This window comes from Nicotiana tabacum, chromosome 20 (assembly GCF_000715075.1).
Source record: "Nicotiana tabacum cultivar K326 chromosome 20, ASM71507v2, whole genome shotgun sequence".
Lineage (NCBI taxonomy): Eukaryota > Viridiplantae > Streptophyta > Magnoliopsida > Solanales > Solanaceae > Nicotiana > Nicotiana tabacum.
Window position 1 is genome coordinate 72,498,474 of NC_134099.1, and position 21,129 is coordinate 72,519,602.

At 40.0% G+C, this 21,129-nt stretch overlaps 1 protein-coding gene across 1 annotated transcript in view; it reads right to left on the reverse strand.

Annotated features, from left to right (window-relative positions):
* LOC107771564 (4-coumarate--CoA ligase-like 9) overlaps positions 1 to 21,129 on the reverse strand; it is a 68,200-nt gene that overhangs the window by 44,063 nt on the left and 3,008 nt on the right. The window lies entirely within an intron of this gene.

Below are 21,129 nucleotides of genomic sequence, written 5' to 3' on the forward strand. Positions count from 1 at the left end.
TACCAAAAGATCCCCGGTTATCATCCTTGCTATGAGTGGTCTTTACTTGTGGTTGCCTTTATCTCTGTTTCCGTTATTGTACTCTTATTATCCTGTGTAGATTCTTACTATAGATTCTCAATTGTACTGCTTATCTTATCCTATCATATTTATATTTATTTAATCTCAGTAGGGCCCTGACTTTCCTCGTCACTACCCGACCGAGGTTAGGCTTGGTACTTACTGAGTACTGTTGTGGTGTACTCATGCCCCTTCTGCGCATGTTTTTCATGTGCAGATCCAGGTACCGTTACTCAGGCCTATCATCCTTGAGGAGGCGACTGCTCTAGAGACTTCGAGGTACATCTGTCGCGTCCACAGACCGAGAAGTCACTTTCTATTCCTGCTTTTAGCAGTTAGCCCTTTTGTACTTTCCTGTTCTTATTAGACATTCCAGAGTTAGAGCTATGTAGTGTTTTACTCAGCTTGTGGATCCGTGAGTTTCCGGGTTTTGGGATAGTGTATCCGATTTTGAGAAGTTATGTGTTAAGCCGAGCGACATTTAAATATTATTTCCTTCGGTTGCTTTCAGCTTTTGATTGTTTATTTCGCAAGTTTAATCTATTTTCCGCACTTGTTAGGCTTACCTAGTCATATAGACTAGGTGCCGTTACGACAGTTCACGGAAGGCGAACTGGGGTCGTGACAAAGGGGCCCCTCTAGGAGTCTGCACACCCCTAGTGAGCGCGGGTACCCATTGTGATATGAGATATAGCTCGAGGGGCTGGTATTGTTCCATGTATTTGCCTGAGGGCTTGATTCTGTTGGTATTGTGCCCGAGGGGCAGTTCTTTATGTTTTTATCTTTTCTAGTTGTCTGTCATTTACTTTCTTAACTGTTAAAAAGGTATTTCTAAAGAAGCTTGAACTGAACTAAAGTGACTTTATATATTTTCACTGTTTCATTGTTTTACTGGCTTTTACTACTTTTTATAGCCTGTTGATGTGCCTTTACATGATTTCCTATTGCTTAGTTTGCATTTATTATTGTTACTCACTGAGTTGGAGTACTCACTTTACTCCCTACACCCTGTGTGCAGATTCAGGCGCTATAGGTCCTGCTTGCAAGGGTTGAGAGCTTCTAGCAGACTTCGGAGATTCACTAGGTAGCTGCTCGGTGTTCGCAGCCTAGTGCTTCTCCCTCTATCTTATTTTCTTCTATTTTAGTTATGTAATAGTTGAGTAGGGTCTTTCAGACTTGTAGTATTATTATAGATGCTCATGACTGGTGAAACCCCGATGTCGGGCTGTGTTGGTCTTATTTCCGCAAATTGTACTATTTCACCTTATTTTGGGATCATTATCATGCTAAAGACTTAATTTGTATCATTCTAATTGCTTAAAAGAATCGGGAGTGTGTCGATTGGCCTTGTCTTCACGAGAGGCGCCATCACGACCAGGTCTGGGTTTTAGGTCGTGACACCTTTTCATACTGAAATTACGTAAAAGAGATTAATTCAAAAACCAAAATTGTGGAAATAAAAGCCCGATCTCGAGTGTCACTAAGTCATGAGCAAATACTACAACTGTTCTAAAATATAACAGGACTAACATAGCCTGAGAGTAGCCAAAAGTACACTAAAAGAAAGATAAAGAAGGAGAAAGGTAGGACTGTGATCGTCAGGCTGCTACCTCGCTATCTCCGATGAAAGTCCGCGACTGGAATAGTCAATAGCCGCTACTGTGGCCTGAGATACCTGGATCTGCACACAAGGTGCAGGGGGTAACGTGAGTACACCTACTCAGTAAGTAATAAGTCTAAACTATTGACTGATAGGTAGTGACGAACGTAACCTCAATAGGAAATAGAAATAAATTGTGCAGAAAAAGTAGGCATGCTATTAGTTCAAGAATTCAGCTCAAGCAGTAAAATAAATACAGATCTGAACAGTATGAGATATAAAGCTCAGCTAACTCTACATGCCAATTCATATAATGTATGAAATGCACCATGTGCTTCCACTCTCAAGTGCTCAACCACTTGGTACTTCATATGGCCATCCGGGCTAGGAAAATCCATCCCGGAACATATACAACACTGACTGCAAGTCAACCAGTACCGAGGAACAAGGGTAATCCAACCCTGAGGAGAAATCCATCTCCAGGTATATATATATATATACACACTCAACCACTCAGTACCGCATATGGCCATCTGGCCCAGGGAAATCCATCCCGGAACATACTCATCGCTGATTATAAGTCACTCGGTACCGAGGTGAAGGGTAATCCAACCCTGGGGAGAAATCCATGTCTAGATATCAATACTTCGGACAAATCCATGTCCAGAGAAATCCATCCCTCAAAATATCATTTGCGCTTACTGAGGGTGTGTTACAGACTCTAGAGGGGCTCCTACAGCCCAAGCATTATCATAACCATCAACATAACCGCTGCGGCGTGCAGCTCGATCCCATAACTGTCACTCATAATCAGGCTCTCGGCCTCACTCAGTCATCACTCTCCAGTCTCACACAGACGGGCTCACAATGCCATGAAACTAGCACGAAACAATAATATGATGTGCCAAATAATAACAACTGAGACTGAGTCATGATATGATATGCATGAATAAAACTGAGTACAGAATATCAATGAATCTAATGAAATGACAACAAGAAATGACCACTCGGGTCTCAATAGTATCAGCGTAAAGCCCTAATAGGATAGCTAGCATGATTTACATCACATTTACTTAATCACATGATAGAAACAAGGATATCAGCAAGAAAGAGTCGCTAAGTGGTGCCATGGAATGAACCAGACCACAATTCTCACGGTGCATGCCTGCACGCCCGTCACTTGGCATGTGCGTCACCTCAATACAATCATATAGCACATAGTTCGGGGTTTCAAACACTCAAAACCAAGTTTGGAAGCGTTACTTACCTCAACCCAAGCCAAATCCTACTCCGCGACACCTTTGCCTCTGGAATCGGCCTCCAAACATCCCAAATCTAACTAAAAGCAATACAATGCAATCAATATAGTCCAAGGAACAAATTTCACACGAAAAACTATCAATTTAGACCAAAATCTTAAAATTCACCCAAATCTGGCCCCCCGGCCCACGTCTTGGAATCTGACAAAAATCACAAAACTAGAAGGCCCTTTCACTCACAAGTCTATTCATACAAAATTCATCAAAATCTGACATCAAATGACCTCAAATCCCCAAATCAAACTCTCCAATTCCCAAACCCTAACCCCTTCACTTTCATCCCTAATTTCTACTAATTACATGCTTAAACAACTGAAAATCAACATAATCACGAGTATTAGGCTCAAGTAACTTTCCTCAATGAAAACCTCCTTGATTCCCTCTTCAAAACTCTCCAAAAGCTCCAAAAATCGGATGAAAAATGGTGAAGAATGACCAAAATTCGCGAAGAGTTTAATTTATACCTTCTGCCTAGGCATTCCCGCACCTATGGCCTATTTCACGTACCTGTGGGTCCGCGCCTGCGATCAAGGCGCCACATCTATAATTTTCACTTAACTCACCAACTTTCGCACCTGCGCCCCAGGCCTCGCACCTGCGGGCTCGCAGGTGTGGCCCAACCTTCTGCTCCTGCAACAAATTCCGTATCTGCGGTTACTTCCCATGTTTGCGATCATCGCACCTGCGGTCCCCACTCCGCAGGTGCGGAAACATTAGAAACAACAACTTTAGCTGCAAAATCCCATTTCCAAATCTTCTGTTAACCATCTGAATTCATCCTGAGGCCCTCGGGACCTCAACCAAAAATACCAACAAGTCACATAACAACATACGAACTTAGTCGAAGCTTTGGAACACTCAAAACAACATCAAAATACCAAATTACCCTCGGATTCAAGCCTAAGAACTTCTACACTTCCGAATTCCGCAAACGATGCCAAAACCTACCAATATACCTCCGAATGACCTGAAAGTTTGCACACATGTAAAAAATGACACTACGAACCTATTCCAACTTACAAAATTCCATTCCGACCCCAATATCAAAATTTTCACTACCGACCGAAAAATGCCAAATTTTTAATTTCGCCAATTCAAGCCAAATTCTACCATGGACCTCCAAATCATATTTCGGACGTGCTCCCAAGGCCAAAATCACCTAACGGAGCTAACCAAATCATCTAAATTCAAATCTGAGATCGGTTACTCATAAGTCAACATCCAGTTGACTTTTCCAACTTAAGCTTTCAAATAGGAGACTAAGTGTCTCATTTCACATCGAAATCACTCCGGTCCTGAACCAACCGACAAGATACGATGACATACAGCTGAGGAACACATGAACAACCTGCTAATTTGTTTTTCAAATTGTCTATTAGGAATTGGTAATCCGTTTTTGAAGGTTTATTTATGAAAATAGGGAATCCTATGTTACAACCCATATCCACATGTGTTAGTTCATGCCATATATTAGTTAACATAAATCCAAGAAGGAATTATCTTTGAGATGATAATAAGTCAATCATATTGGTCTTAAGTGATACAAGAGTGTATAAGGGTGATTAACCAGTATTAGAAGTTAAACGAATCAAGGATGTTGTAACTCGTATTTTCAGGTAATCTAGCGGTGCTTAATACACTCAAGAGGTCATTTATTAAGTTATTTTAATCATATAATATCCGTATCATAAGTCTTGAAGACAAACGAGTGATGAAACAAAAGTCAACAAAAGTTGTCGCAACTTAGGTTCATAATTTTACTTAAACATTAGGTCAAATGTTTCTAATCTTTTCTCATAATTTACAAGGAATTACGGGGTGATCTACCCACAAAATTAAAGATCTATGAGTCTAGTTTCCAACGCATTAAACCGTTAATCTATACGATCTCGGAGTAGAGAGATATTCGCATTTTCGCGAGACTGCACCAAGCACCTCTCTATGGGGCCCACTAAGTCGGTTTAAGATATTTGGACCTATATAGGATGACTACAACCCGTTTTAAGTCATTTCTTTTCACTATTTTCAGACCTTAGAACCCTAGGAACATCCTCTCAAGGTTCTCTCAAGATTCAAGACCCAAAAAAGGGCAAACAACACAAATCAAGTGTCGGGAATTCCGTGGCGCTAGTAAGTCTCTTGTTCTTCTTGTTGTTGCTCATTTTTGTGTCATTCCAGCCTGTGTGGGAGGTTGTTTTAAAGGGTTTATGTTCTGTAAATACTCCCTCATGTTCTTAATATCAATCCTAGGTGATTTCAAGCCTTCTAAAGTGATTCTAGTGCCGAAAAACACTAATTGATCGCTAGTTTCGTTTTTTTGTTGTGTGGCAGCATTGGAGGGATATTTCATGGAAATTTAAGGTCAAATTGGAGTTGTTCTTTCTGTATAAAGGTAAGGAACCTCTTACTCTATATGTATTTAAGATTATCCAAGTTGCGGCTAAGCCATTGAAGCTAGAACTTGTGAGATATATATCGAAAGGCTTGGTAGTAATGTTATTGTTTTGTGGACTGTTTTGCGTTGTTGTTGGGCTGCGTATTTTACTACTATCTTATGGAGTTTTGGAGGAGGAAGGGTGCGGAGAAACACCATATATATATAGGGTTATGGGCTGATAGTTATTCGTAACATTTCCAGGTTGTTTGACACGACTACGGTGGTCATCGTATGTATGGAGTGATTAGGCTATGTGTGGACTATTTTGGGAGGCTCAATATGTTTATTATTGATGTTGTTTGGGCTGTTTTGTGACTATTTTGAATGGTGTGAGGTCATATATATAGGGGAGGTGCTGTCCGTTTCATCGTAAAATAGGTTGTGGTCGATACATAATAGTTATGACGCTTAAATGATAACGATAGTATCGTTTCTCTTATTGTAGACTAAGGAGTTTTGACAATTGCATAGCTTGAGATTGGGGAAGTATATACAAGGTATGTGAGGCTATCCCTTTCCTTCTTTTGCACGACTCCGATTGCACATAATGTAATGAACGATCTTCCAAGATACTCTACTCTTAGAAGCTAGCAGTACTTACATTGTTTTCCCTCTTATGGAACGATTGATGTTAATGTTGCTTCTCTTAGTCTTATGTTATCAATGTTGTTGGTACTTCCTGATTCTTATAAGGTTCATAGTGAAGAGTTAGTCCTAATAACGTGTACAGAGGATACCGACCTTACGTCACTCCGAAAGGTTTAGAATGTGATTCCATGAGTCGAGCATGCATTATATATATGTATCTATTTTACTCTACCGAGCCACGCTATAGTTGGCCGGGTACGGCACCTATTGTGCAACCACTGATCAGTTGGGTTTTACCGAGCTCCACGTGGCCGGGTACGATTCTACCGAGCCTATTATGGCCGGGTATGATATGATGATGATGATGCCCACAGAGGCGAATGCTTTAAAGGTTTATGTATTTATACATATGTATCATGCATTTCATGTAAGTAGCCCTCAGAGGTACTAAGATGTTACAGGTTGTATATTCTCTATCCTTGCTTACATTACTGATCGCATTTATGGTTCCTTGCCTTACATACTCAGTACTTTATTCGTACTGACGTCCTTTTATTTGTGGACGCTGCATGTCGTGCTGCAGGTCCTGATAGACAGGCAGGTGCAGCTCCCCCACCACAGTAGACTGTCTAGTTCAGCGGTGATTGGCGAGATCCCTTCTCCGGACTTGCCTTGGTCTTGGTATGCAATTTTTGTTATAGACATTATGGGTATGTCGGGGCCCTGTTCCGGCTATGTTGCAACACTTATGTTCTTTTAGAGGCTCATAGACAGGTGTCGGCTCATGTATAGTTTGGTATGCCTTGTCGGCTAGTTTTTGTTGTATAGTCTTTCATAGTAGCGTGGTAGCTCATACCTTATACGTAGTTTCTTGATTGTCTGGTCATCCCCTGCTATGTATTTTCATGCCGTCATATTTTATTGCTGGTTGTCCATGATCTAGGTCTACCATTTATATTGATCTCGTCAGCCTTAAAAGATAATAATGAAGGTTAGATGAAATGTACGTTGGTGCTCGGCAAGTGTGGTCGGGTGCTAGTCATGGCCCTTCAGTTTGGGTCGTGACAAATTTGGTATCAGAGCAAGTCTGTCCTAGGGGTTGTCTATGAGCCGTGTCTAGTAGAGTCTTGATTATGGATGTGTAGCGCGCCACATTTATAATCAGGAGGCTACATGACATCTAGGGTTGTTACCTTCTTCCTGAATCTAGATCGTGCGTAGAGTTGAGTCGTACGTGTTTGTCTCTAATATTCACCTTTTTTTTCCAGTGATGCCTTCGACTAGGAAGCAAACGATTAGTAGACGGCTTGATACAGCAGCGGGAGAGGGTACCAGTCAGGTTCCCCAAGTCAGAGCAGGACAAAGTGAGGCTCAAAGTGAGATGCCCTCTCATACCTCATCTACTCCATCTCCTCCAGAGGATATTAGAAGGCACCCAGCGCCTCCAGTTCCTCCGTCTGACACTCCAGACCAGGATATGCGGAGTGCTTTGCAGTTATTGACTAGCTTGGTAGCTGCTCAGGCTCAGAGGCAGAATACAGGTGCTGCTGAGAAACCAGTTAGTACAAGAGTTCGTGATTTTATTAATTTAGACCCTCCAGTGTTTATCGGATCAGACCCCAAGGAGGACCCACAGACTTTTATTGACCAGGTTCATCGTACACTTCGGATTATGCATGTTAGTGATACAGAGGCAGTAGAGTTGGCTTCTTATCGGCTACGGGATTTAGCGGTTCTCTGGTATGATAGTTGGGAGAGATCCAGGGGTCCGAACCCTCCTCCAGCTGTGTGGAAGGAATTTTCTGAGGCCTTTCTTCGTCACTACTTGCCAGTTGAGATACGACGAGCTAGAGCTGATAAGTTCTTGAACCTTAGACAAGGTAATATGAGTGTACGAGAGTACAATATGCAGTTTGATTCTTTGGCAAGGTATGCTCCCCATATGGTGGCCGAGATGAGTGATAGGGTGCATATGTTCGTGAATGGGTTGGGACCACATCTAATAAATGAGTGTACGACAGCCTCCTTGGTGGAGGGCATGGATATTTCCCGTATTCAAGCTTATGCCCAGACCCTAGAGGATCGTAAGCGCCAGCAGAGGGCAGTTAGGGAGCAGGATAGAGGCCAGCATAAGAGGGCGAGATTTGCAGGGTATTCTGATGACTTCAGAGGCCGCATCAGGCCACAGTTTTTGAGGAGTTCGGCGCCACCTGTAGCTAGTGCTCCTCCACAGTTTCAGAGGCCTTGATATGATCGATCCTATTCTGGTCCAGGTCAGAGTTCGCGGGCATCTGGCTCGAAACATCCCAGGGATACTAGTCAGATGAGACCCCCAACACCACATTGTGATCAGTGCGGCAAGGCCCACTTTGGACTATGTTGTCGAGGTTCTGATGCATGCTATTCGTGCGGGCAGCCTGGCCATATGATGCGGGATTGTCCTAATAGAGGAGGTGATGGTATGGCTCAGCCGACTGGATCTGTGTCTGGTTCTTCCTCATCAGTTCGACCTCTAGCACGGGGTTTTCAGCAGTCGACAGGTCGTGGTAGGGGTAGGGGTGCAGTGCCGAGTTCGAGTGGTGCTCAAAATCGAACCTATGCTCTAGTAGGTCGACAGGATCTCGAGTCGTCTCCAGATGTTGTTACAGGTATTATATCTGTGTTTTCTTATGATGTATATGCTCTGATTGATCCGGGATCTACATTATCATATGTTACACCCTTTGTGGCTAATAAGTTTGGCATTGAACCTGAATTGATAAGTAAACCCCTCGCGGTATCTACTCCGATAGGAGATTCTGTGATTGCTAGAAGGGTATATAGAGGTTGCACTGTGATGATTTGTAGTCGTCAAACCTCGGCAAATTTATTTGAGTTAGAAATGGTTGATTTTGATGTGATAATGGGAATGGACTGGTTGGCCTCATGCTATGCAAATGTTGACTGTCGTACGAAGATGGTTAGGTTCCAATTTCCAGGTGAACCCGTCATTGAATGGAAAGGGAACATTGCTACACCGAAAGGTAGGTTTATTTCCTATCTTAAGGCAAGGAAAATGATCTCAAAAGGTTACATTTATCATCTCGTTCGTGTTAGGGATGTGGAGGCGAAACCGCCTACTTTACAATCAATCCCTGTGGTCAACGAATTCCCAGATGTTTTCCCAGATGAACTCCCAGGCCTTCCTCCTGAAAGGGAGATTGAGTTTAGCATTGATGTGTTACCTGACACTCAACCGATCTCTATTCCTCCATACAGAATGGCCCCGGCAGAGTTGCAAGAGTTGAAGGTGCAGTTGAAGGACTTGCTAGATAAGGGATTTATTAGGCCTAGCACTTCACCTTGGGGTGCACCAGTCCTATTCGTGCGGAAGAAAGACGGGTCGTTACGGATGTGTATCGACTATCGACAGTTGAATAAGTCTACTATAAAGAACAAGTATCCACTTCCAAGAATTGATGACCTGTTTGACCAACTCCAGGGTGCCAAGTATTTCTCCAAGATTGATTTACGTTCAGGGTATCATCAGGTAAGGGTTAGGGAGAAAGATATTCCAAAGACGGCCTTCCGGACAAGATATGGGCACTTTGAGTTCTTGGTGATGTCGTTCGGGCTAACAAATGCCCCAGCAGCTTTTATGGATCTCATGAATACTATATTCAGGCCCTATCTTGATGTGTTCGTGGTTGTATTCATTGATGACATTCTAGTGTATTCTCGTTCGGAGGTGGAACATGCGGGCCACTTGCGGATAGTATTACAGACGCTTCAGGATCGTAAGTTATATGCTAAGCTCTCCAAATGTGAATTCTGGCTGAACTCAGTAGCATTCCTTGGCCATGTGATATCTGATGAGGGTATTAGTGTCGACACTCAGAAGATCGATGCAGTAAAGAATTGGCCGAGACCTACAACACCATCAGAAGTCCGCAGCTTCCTAGGACTAGCAGGATATTATAGGCGGTTTGTAGAAGGATTTTCCTCTATATCATCACCATTGACTAAGTTAACACAAAAAGCTACCAAATTCCAGTAGTCTGACACTTGTGAACGTAGTTTTCAGGAGCTGAAGAATCGATTGACATCTGCACCAGTGCTCACTCTTCCTGAAGGAACAGAAGATTATGTGGTATATTGTGATGCCTCAGGTATAGGTTTGGGGTGCGTATTGATGCAGCGTGGGAATGTGATTGCTTATGCATCAAGACAATTGAAGAAGCATGAAAAGAATTATCCAACCCATGATTTGGAATTGGCTACAGTAATATATGCTTTGAAGATATGGCGGCACTACTTATACGGCATCCATGTTGACATCTACACAGATCACAAGAGTTTACAATACATCTTCAAGCAGAAAGAGTTGAATTTGAGGCAGCGTAGGTGGCTTGAATTATTGAAAGACTACGACGTCGAGATATTGTATCATCCCGGTAAAGCCAATGTTGTGGCAGACGCTCTCAGCCGTAAATCAATGGGAAGCTTAGTACATATTGAGGCAGGTAGATGGGGGTTGATTAAAGAGATTCATCAGCTAGCCAATATGAGAATCAGATTGTTAGACTCTGATGACGGAGGTGTTACTGTACAGAATACATCAGAATCATCTTTGGTAACCGAGGTAAAAGCACGACAATATGAAGATCCTATCTTAGTACGATTAAGAGAAAGCATTCAACAGTGTAAAAGTATGGCTTTTGGGATCGGAAAAGATGGGGCACTGAGATACCAGAGCCGATTGTGTGTGCCTAATGTGGCAGGGTTGCGAGAGAAGATTATGAATGAGATTCATCAATCCCGATATTCCATCCATCCCGGCTCGACAAAGATGTATCATGATGTCAAGGAGCAGTATTGGTGGGATAATATGAAGAAGTCTATTGCAGAATTTGTGGCCCAGTGTCCCAATTGTCAACAAGTAAAGATAGAACATCAGAAACCCGGTGGATTGCTTCAAAATATAGAGATTCCGACCTGGAAGTGGGAGGTGATTAATATGGACTTCATTATTGGATTACCTCGCTCTTATCATAAGTTTGACTCCATCTGGGTGATAATTGATCGACTTACAAAATGTACCCATTTTCTGCCAGTGAAGACAACTTACACGGCTGAAGATTATGCGAAGTTGTATATCAAGGAGATTGTTAGGCTTCATGGTGTGCCCATATCTATTATATCAGACCGAGGAGCTCAATTTATGGCTAACTTTTGGAGGTCTTTCCAGAAGGGTTTAGGCACACAAGTAAATCTCAGCACTGCATTTCATCCGCAGACTGACGGACAGGCTGAACGTACCATTCAGACACTGGAAGATATGCTACGAGCATGTGTTCTAGATTTTAAGGGGAATTGGGATGATCATCTTCCACTCATAGAATTCGCCTATAACAATAGCTACCATTCCAGTATTAAAATGGCCCCATACGAGGCACTATACGGGAGGAGATATAGATCACCAGTTGGATGGTTCGAAGTCGGTGAAACAGAATTATATGGGCCAGATTTGATTCACCAAGCTATTGAGAAGGTGAAAGTGATACAGGAGCGATTGAGGACGGCACAAAGCAGGCAAAAATCTTATTCTGATGTCCGACGTCGTGATCTAGAGTTTGAGGTTGGTGATTGGGTTTTCCTGAGGATCTCACCAATGAAGGGTATTATGCGTTTTGGGAAGAAAGGTAAGCTGAGTCCAAGATATCGGGCCGTATAAAATTCTTCGACGGATTGGACAGGTTGCTTATGAGTTAGAATTACCATCCGAATTGGAATTTGTTCACCCGGTATTCCATGTATCTATGTTGAGAAAATGTATTGGAGACCCTTCTCGAGTCATCCCTATCAAAGATGTACAAGTTACAGAGGACCTATCATATGAAGAAGTGCCAGTGGCGATATTAGATCGGCAAGTCCGCAAGCTGAGAACAAAAGATGTAGCTTCCGTCAAAGTATTGTGGAGGAACAAAAATATGGAAGAAATGACATGGGAAGCAGAAGAGGAGATGAAGTCTAAATACCCTTACTTATTCCAGAATAAAGATAACAAGGATGCTGGTGGAAGACAGAATACATTGGAAGGTGAAACGGCTCTATGAGGTAAGCAATAATTTGAGAATACTCCTCCTTAATATAAAATGGTGATATGTAGATAATGTAAATACGCATAATGCTTTGTGTAGCCTTGTGAAGCCATATGTTGGGATTAATTACTTGCAAGTTTTGCTAGTGACCATTTTATAGGGGAAAATTGATCGGAAATTTCCATTGGAATCCACGATGATTTAAACTCCCCATAAACCCTTACATTCGAGGACGAATGTTCCTAAGGGGGGGAGGGTGTTACAACCCATATCCACATGTGTTAGTTCATGCCATATATTAGTTAACATAAATCCAAGAAGGAATTATCTTTGAGATGATAATAAGTCAATCCTATTGGTCTTAAGTGATACAAGAGTGTATAAGGGTGATTAACCAGTATTAGAAGTTAAACGAATCAAGGATGTTGTAACTCGTATTTTCAGGTAATCTAGCGGTGCTTAATACACTCAAGAGGTCATTTATTAAGTTATTTTAATCATATAATATCCGTATCATAAGTCTTGAAGTCAAACGAGTGATGAAACAAAAGTCGACAAAAGTTGTCGCAACTTAGGTTCATAATTTTACTTAAACATTAGGTCAAATGTTTCTAATCTTTTCTCATAATTTACAAGTAATTACGGGGTGATCTACCCACCAAATTAAAGATCTATGAGTCTAGTTTCCAACGCATTAAACCGTTAATCAATACGATCTCGGAGTAGAGAGATATTCGCGTTTTCGCGAGACTGCGCCAAGCACCTCTCTATGGGGCCCACTAAGTCGGTTTAAGATATTTGGACCTATATAGGATGACTACAACCCGTTTTAAGTCATTTCTTTTCACTATTTTCAGACCTTAGAACCCTAGGAACATCCTCTCAAGGTTATCTCAAGATTCAAGACCCAAAAAAAGGGCAAACAACACAAATCAAGTGTCGGGAATTCCGTGGCGCTAGTAAGTCTCTTGTTCTTCTTGTTGTTGCTCATTTTTGTGTCATTCCAGCCCGTGTGGGAGGTTGTTTTAAAGGGTTTATGTTCTGTAAATACTCCCTCATGTTCTTAATATCAATCCTAGGTGATTTCAAGCCTTCTAAAGTGATTCTAGTGCCGAAAAACACTAATTGATCGCTAGTTTCGTTTTTTTGTTGTGTGGCAGCATTGGAGGGATATTTCATGGAAATTTAAGGTCAAATTGGAGTTGTTCTTTCTGTATAAAGGTAAGGAACCTCTTACTCTATATGTATTTAAGATTATCCAAGTTGCGGCTAAGCCATTGAAGCTAGAACTTGTGAGATATATATCGAAAGGCTTGGTAGTAATGTTATTGTTTTGTGGACTGTTTTGCGTTGTTGTTGGGCTGCGTATTTTACTACTATCTTATGGAGTTTTGGAGGAGGAAGGGTGTGGAGAAACACCATATATATATAGGGTTATGGGCTGATAGTTATTCGTAACATTTCCAGGTTGTTTGACACGACTACGGTGGTCATCGTATGTATGGAGTGATTAGGCTATGTGTGGACTATTTTGGGAGGCTCAATATGTTTATTATTGATGTTGTTTGGGCTGTTTTGTGACTATTTTGAATGGTGTGAGGTCATATATATAGGGGAGGTGCTGTCCGTTTCATCGTAAAATAGGTTGTGGTCGATACATAATAGTTATGACGCTTAAATGATAACAATAGTATCGTTTCTCTTATTGTAGACTAAGGAGTTTTGACAATTGCATAGCTTGAGATTGGGGAAGTATATACAAGGTATGTGAGGCTATCCCTTTCCTTCTTTTGCACGACTCCGATTGCACATAATGTAATGAACGATCTTCCAAGATACTCTACTCTTAGAAGCTAGCAGTACTTACATTGTTTTCCCTCTTATGGAACGATTGATGTTAATGTTGCTTCTCTTAGTCTTATGTTATCAATGTTGTTGGTACTTCCTGATTCTTATAAGGTTCATAGTGAAGAGTTAGTCCTAATAACGTGTACAGAGGATACCGACCTTACGTCACTCCGAAAGGTTTAGAATGTGATTCCATAAGTCGAGCATGCATTATATATATGTATCTATTTTACTCTACCGAGCCACGCTATAGTTGGCCGGGTACGGCACCTATTGTGCAACCACTGATCAGTTGGGTTTTACCGAGCTCCACGTGGCCGGGTACGATTCTAACGAACCTATTATGGCCGGGTACGATATGATGATGATGATGCCCACAGAGGCGAATGCTTTAAAGGTTTATGTATTTATACATATGTATCATGCATTTCATGTAAGTAGCCCTCAGAGGTACTAAGATGTTACAGGTTGTATATTCTCTATCCTTGCTTACATTACTGATCGCATTTATGGTTCCTTGCCTTACATACTCAGTACTTTATTCGTACTGACGTCCTTTTATTTGTGGACGCTACATGTCGTGCTGCAGGTCCTGATAGACAGGCAGGTGCAGCTCCCCCACCACAGTAGACTGTCTAGTTCAGCGGTGATTGGCGAGATCCCTTCTCCGGACTTGCCTTGGTCTTGGTATGCAATTTTTGTTATAGACATTATGGGTATGTCGGGGCCCTGTTCCGGCTATGTTGCAACACTTATGTTCTTTTAGAGGCTCATAGACAGGTGTCGGCTCATGTATAGTTTGGTATGCCTTGTCGGCTAGTTTTTGTTGTATAGTCTTTCATAGTAGCGTGGTAGCTCATACCTTATACGTAGTTTCTTGATTGTCTGGTCATCCCCTGCTATGTATTTTCATGCCGTCATATTTTATTGCTGGTTGTCCATGATCTAGGTCTACCATTTATATTGATCTCGTCAGCCTTAAAAGATAATAATGAAGGTTAGATGAAATGTACATTGGTGCTCGGCAAGTGTGGTCGGGTGCTAGTCATGGCCCTTCAGTTTGGGTCGTGACAACTATGCCCTAACATAATCACAATATCCAACCGTATTGCGTTGCCCTAACACAATAATAATATCCAACCGTATTGCTCTGCCCTAAGAAAATCATATCCAACAGTATCTCTCTGTTATGACAGAATCACAATATGCAACCATATCGCTCCTCCTTGACAAAATCACAATATCCAACCGTATTGCTCTGCCCTTAAAAAATCACAATATCCAACTGTATTGCCTGCCCTAACAAAATTGTAATATCCTACCCTATCGCTCAGCCCAACCTATCCACATGTGCCACAATCACAACAATGCAAAATAATAAATCATCGTCAAGAAGCATACCCTCATAACTCATCAATAAAGTGCATAAGGATATAATCAACAAAAGTACGAATGGGATTCAATATTTAAAACATGACTACAACAAAATCAGATATAGCAACCAAATTCAAGTAGTCATACAAATGATCATATATATATCACAGAGTGCACACGTCCCAATCAAGGCACGATACAAAAACAATTACCAATGTGTGTTCATAATATACGTGCATCTACCTCCAAGGAAAGCTTAGCATAAACCTCAAAATTAGTTCATCATGTTCTAACTAAGACACAATAGTCTCATCATTAGCTCTAGCATGGTTTTATTATGCTCACATAGTCAATTAATTGAATAATACATAGAATCAAGACACACAACCAAACAAGGCATGGAATAATCTAAATCTACCCCAAGTATAAATACACATGCTACATGTATATACACTCATCACCTTATATATACATCTCCCCCGCATGTAGCAAACAATATCAATTATGTAGAAAATATTTCCTCAACCATATCTAGGCAAGACACTTACCTCAAACAAGCCAAAATAGTACTTTAAAAATGCCTTCTCACGCGAATCAACCTTTGAAGGCTCGAATCTAGCAAAAAAAACTCAATAACATCAAATACGACTATAGAAAATGATTCCAACTAATAAAGTTTCGATCTTTATCAAATATCAAAAGTCAACCAATAAGTCAACCCGAGCCACCTCCCCCAGAACCCTACAAAACACATCAAAAATCTCGACTATCCATTTGAAAACAAGTCCAACTATATAAGTTTCATCCAAAAATGACTCTGAATTGATATTCAACACCCATTTATTCACTTTATAAGAGTTTTACCAAAACCCATAATTTTCTCTTTTATATTTACCACACAAATGCCAAAATCAAAGATGGAATCATGAATAATAAGCAAATCCAAGTCAAGAACACTTATTCGATCCAAGTAGGTGAAAATAGCCTAAAAATGCCTCAATCCGAGCTCCCAATCTCAAAATGTGATAAAATGAGAAAAACCCTTGAACATAAAAGCTTATAGATCTGCTCCAAGAGTACCCTTCGCGATCACGGCCAACAGCCTCGTGATCGTGAAGCACTGAATCACTACCGCCCTTAGAGCCATCTACAGGATCGTGCTAGACCACTTGTGATCGCGGAAGACAATCAACTTCAACCTTGTGAATGCAGACCATCAACACGAACGCAAGAGCCAACATTACCACTACTCAACCCATACCTTAAGCGAATGCACTACATCCATGCGAACGCGATGTTCACTTTCAAACAACAACGTGATCGCGTTCCTTCTTCACGAATGCGTAGAACAAAAAGTGCCTACCAGCTCTTCCTTCTTCGCGATTGCAAGACAACTCTGCGATCGCGAAACACCGATTTTTACTAGAAAACCAGCAGTTCAACACCAAATGTAAATGGTTTGAAACCAACCCGAAACACACTCAAACCACACGGGACCCAGACCATTCATACCAACAAGTCCAAATACAGTATCCAAAGGCTTAAAATACAAAAAATAACATCCAAACTACAAATCGAAGGCGAAATCGCTCTCTTAACTTTCAAACATTCAAACTTCGCTGAACTTATCCGAATCACACTTAGACATTTCAGATTACAACCAAACTTTCTACACAAGTTCCAAATAACAAACAAATCTATTACAGTTCCTGAAACATCATTCCAAGTTAGAAAACATCAATGATAACTCCCGGTCAAACTTATGAACTTTCTAAACCTTCAAATTGCCAACTTACGATAAAAAGAGCCAAATCATCCTAGGAACCTATAAATACAAATCCGTACATATGTGTAAGTCCAAAATTACCATACGTACCTATTGGAACCATCAAAATATGAATATGATATTGTTTACTCACAAGCCAAAACGTAGTCAACTGTTCCAACTTAAAACTTCTAAGTTGAGAATTACCCTTCTAAAATAATCCCAAACTTCTCAAAAATCAAAATTAACCATGCACGCAAGTCGTAATACATCATATGAATCTATTCGAGACCTCAAACTACTGAACGGAATACTAATGCTTAAAACGATCAATCGAATCGGATCGAACGAAATGCTAATCTTGGAATCCCTAGATTCCTTTCGAAATCTTCAAAGAGGTCAAGAATACCTCAAATTTGGTGTGAAGACCCGATTGTTTTTAGTTTTACAAGTCTGAATCATGTTCCGAGATTTCTAGTAGCTCGGGGTAGCTATTTGAGACTTATTTGCAAAATTTGGTTAAATTTTGAGGTGGTTCATGTGCGTTCTATATAAATAGTACTTTCTTAAGAAAATTAAGAACCTGGCCCTTTATTTTGTGCAAATATTGTCGACATGGTAATTTGATCATATACTTAGGTTTGTATCATTATCTTTGACTCTTAAAAGCCGGTTTTGTCTAATTTCGAGCCGTTTGATATGCTTAGGAAAAGTAAAAAACAAATGAGTTCAATATTTTTATGCCACAATTACTAAAATCTAGATTTATCCCAGCTATATTATAAAAGAAAATCTTATCGTAACTCCTCATTTTTTGTTGGAGATTTTGAGAGCATAGCTTGTGGGAAAAAGGTCACAAACGTTAGGTATCAAGGAGAAATATTTGGGTAATATTTGCACACATTCTTTGATTATTATAACATATTTGGATCATGAATTTAATACCAAAATCATAGGATTTTGGTAGGTTTCTTTCCTTGGGGCTAAATTTGGAGAAATATTCAATTGACTATTTATTTCTAATCAAAATCAGATTTTGACTATAAACTTAGAATCATTGATTTGTGGACTTCTTGACAAAATTATTTGAATTCCGAGCATGTGGACTAGATGGTAATTTTACCCGGTAATGGAAAATGAGTCAAACCTCCTTATAAGCATCATTTCTCATCAATATTTGACTTTGAGCATACATACAGATTTCTCTAGTTGAGGACTATCCATTGGAATGTGTTTAGGAAGATTTTGGCCGGGATGACCGGAAGTTGACCCGAGCAATCAAAGTCAATCTTTAAGTGAGATCCTAAAATTGAAAAAAGTAATTTTTTTAAAGTTTTGGATCGTTGATCATCATTTATAATAGATTGAGTGCATATAGACTCTTGTTTGATTAGTATTGGATTTGGGAGGCGTTTGAGGATCGAATACTAGGTAGGGGATGCTTAACCTTGATATGTTTGGTTTTCATTACCTGCATGCTATGTGGCTCTACCTGGCCTATGTGTTGGGATAATTGTACATCAGGTACAGAGGCAGACACTATTCCCTTTGTGATGCATATAGAACTTGTTCCTATGCATATTTAGGGACATACCTATAGTAAGACATAGAGTTTGGCATTTGGTATATAGATATGGTATTTGGGAGAGAGTGATAACGTGAAGGTTGGTCCAGCACCATCATTCTTTTGAGAATAAAGTGCAGGTTGGTCTAGCACCGTTCTCAGCCACCACCGAATAGAGTGCAGGCTGGTCCAACACCGTTCATTGCCCATAGTGATAGAATATAGGTTAGTCCAGCGCCATCACAATCGACCCTAGGGCTATATGGGTTTGAGTACTAGAAGGTGTATGTTATTTCTGACTTGGTGTTATATTTTTAGTGCTATAGTATATTTTGCACTCTTGTTGTTCGTGTTTATTATTTGTGCTCGTATTTTCTAAATCTTGTCTTAGGGGTATAGCTTGAGCAGTTGAACCTACTGGGTTATATATCTTATATATATATATATATATATATATATATATATATATATATATATATATATATATATATATCTTATTCCATGTACTTCCATATTATTTTTCAAATATTGTTGTTGCTCCTTTACCGAATATCGTGGAGGCTTAGCATCTTCTTTTATTTCTATTATAGTATCTGAGGAGGTGAGCTGTCACTTGTTCGTGGGGCTGCCAACTATCTTTATTCAACTTTATATTTATTTTTAATGGATATTGTATTATTCGACATTTCCAGATAGTGTTGGTATTATGAAATAAACAATTATATGTTATTCGGTTATAGTTGCTCATGATGTTGTACTACCAGTTCTTGGAGGTTGTAGCAGTATTTCTATATTGTTTCAGATGTTTATGGCTATTTATCGTTAAAATTATAAGATATTATTATGTTTTTGTGTACCCTATGTGTTGCCTCCCCTAGTTGGCGTGTTAGGTGCCATCACGACCTTGGTGGGATTTGGGGCGTGACAAAGTGGATCAGAGCTCTAGGTTCACAGGTTCTATGAGTCATGAGAAAATGTCTAGTAGAGTCTTGCGAATCGGTAGGATGAAGTCCATACTTATCTTTGAGAGGATATGGGACATCTAAGAAACTTCTCCTTCATTCCTTATCGTGCAACTTTATTTCATCTTGAAGTCTAAACCTTTTGCTTTCTACAATTCATTTGTATGTGATGTTTAGAATATGTTTTTAGTTGGGCACCGCCAGCTTGTGATGATATCATAGATGAGGTGTGAGGTTTGGAAGTAATTTTGAACACTTAGTCCCTAAATAGAAGCTTTAAGTTGGAATATTAGATAAAGGTTTGACTTTTGGGTAGACGGGCATGGAATCTATCACAGTCCAAAATCCCATCAAGTCGTGATGGAGCCCAACCCCAACCCGCTAGGCAAGTCAAACAGAATAAGTTACAACTATAATGAGAAATCATTAGTAAAAATAAATAAAACTACAAAAGAATTCAATATAACTATCCCCAGGACTAGTAGTACAAGTCATGAGCCAGTAAGATTTAGATTTACAAGACTGATATGAAAAATAAATACAACATTTGTTTGAAGTTTATATAAATAGAAATGGAGTCCTAAACTACCATGAACAAAAGGTAGTTGAATCTGGAAGACTGGTACATCTTCAATAGCCTTAGTCCTCCACAACAGCTCAGCTCAAAAATCTGCATGCAAGGTGCAAAAGTGTAGTATGAGTACAACCGAGCACATGTACTTAGTAAGTATCTTAACTAACTTCTGTAAAGTAGTGACGAGGTTTTTATGTCAAAAAGATACTCACTTTGAATAACATGTGCAGCTCAATAATATATACAATATAGAGGAGTATCTAGAAAAGATAGCCATGGAATAAAGGATATTAGTAGTAAAGGTTCATAACTGGGGTAGGAGTAATAAACAAACTCTCCCAATTAAATAGATCAAGTAAATACAACTCGCACCAACCCCGCTCACAAAGAGACATGCACCAAGTAATGTGTGTAATCAAATACATATACATGACTATAGATCCTGTACACCATATGATCTAATTTCGTGTTAATTACCAAATAACATGTTCATGAGACCATTACCAAAATCCAATACATCAATTCATGATGATGACTTTCTTTTAACATCAAGAAATGCTACCAAGAACTTAACAAACATGACATGTCAACCCAACATAGGTAATTCCATCTTGACAACCAAATCATCAAATAATAAACAAAAGCATAGGATAGCTTGTTAGATGCAACCTAAAAATTTGTAAAATGTATGACAAAATATAAAGAATGCATGTGCATGACATGAATGACACCCTTATACTGCCATATGAACATCATCAATAGCTAAATGCCACCCTTATACTCCACATAACATCAACAGTGAAATGCCACCCTTATACTCCACACAAGATCAATAGTGAAATGCCACCCTTATACTCTACACAACATTAATAGTGAAATTTTACCCTTATATTTCGCACATCATAATATATCATAACAATCGTTGTACCACAATCCGTGTGTACGCCATCAAGAGAGA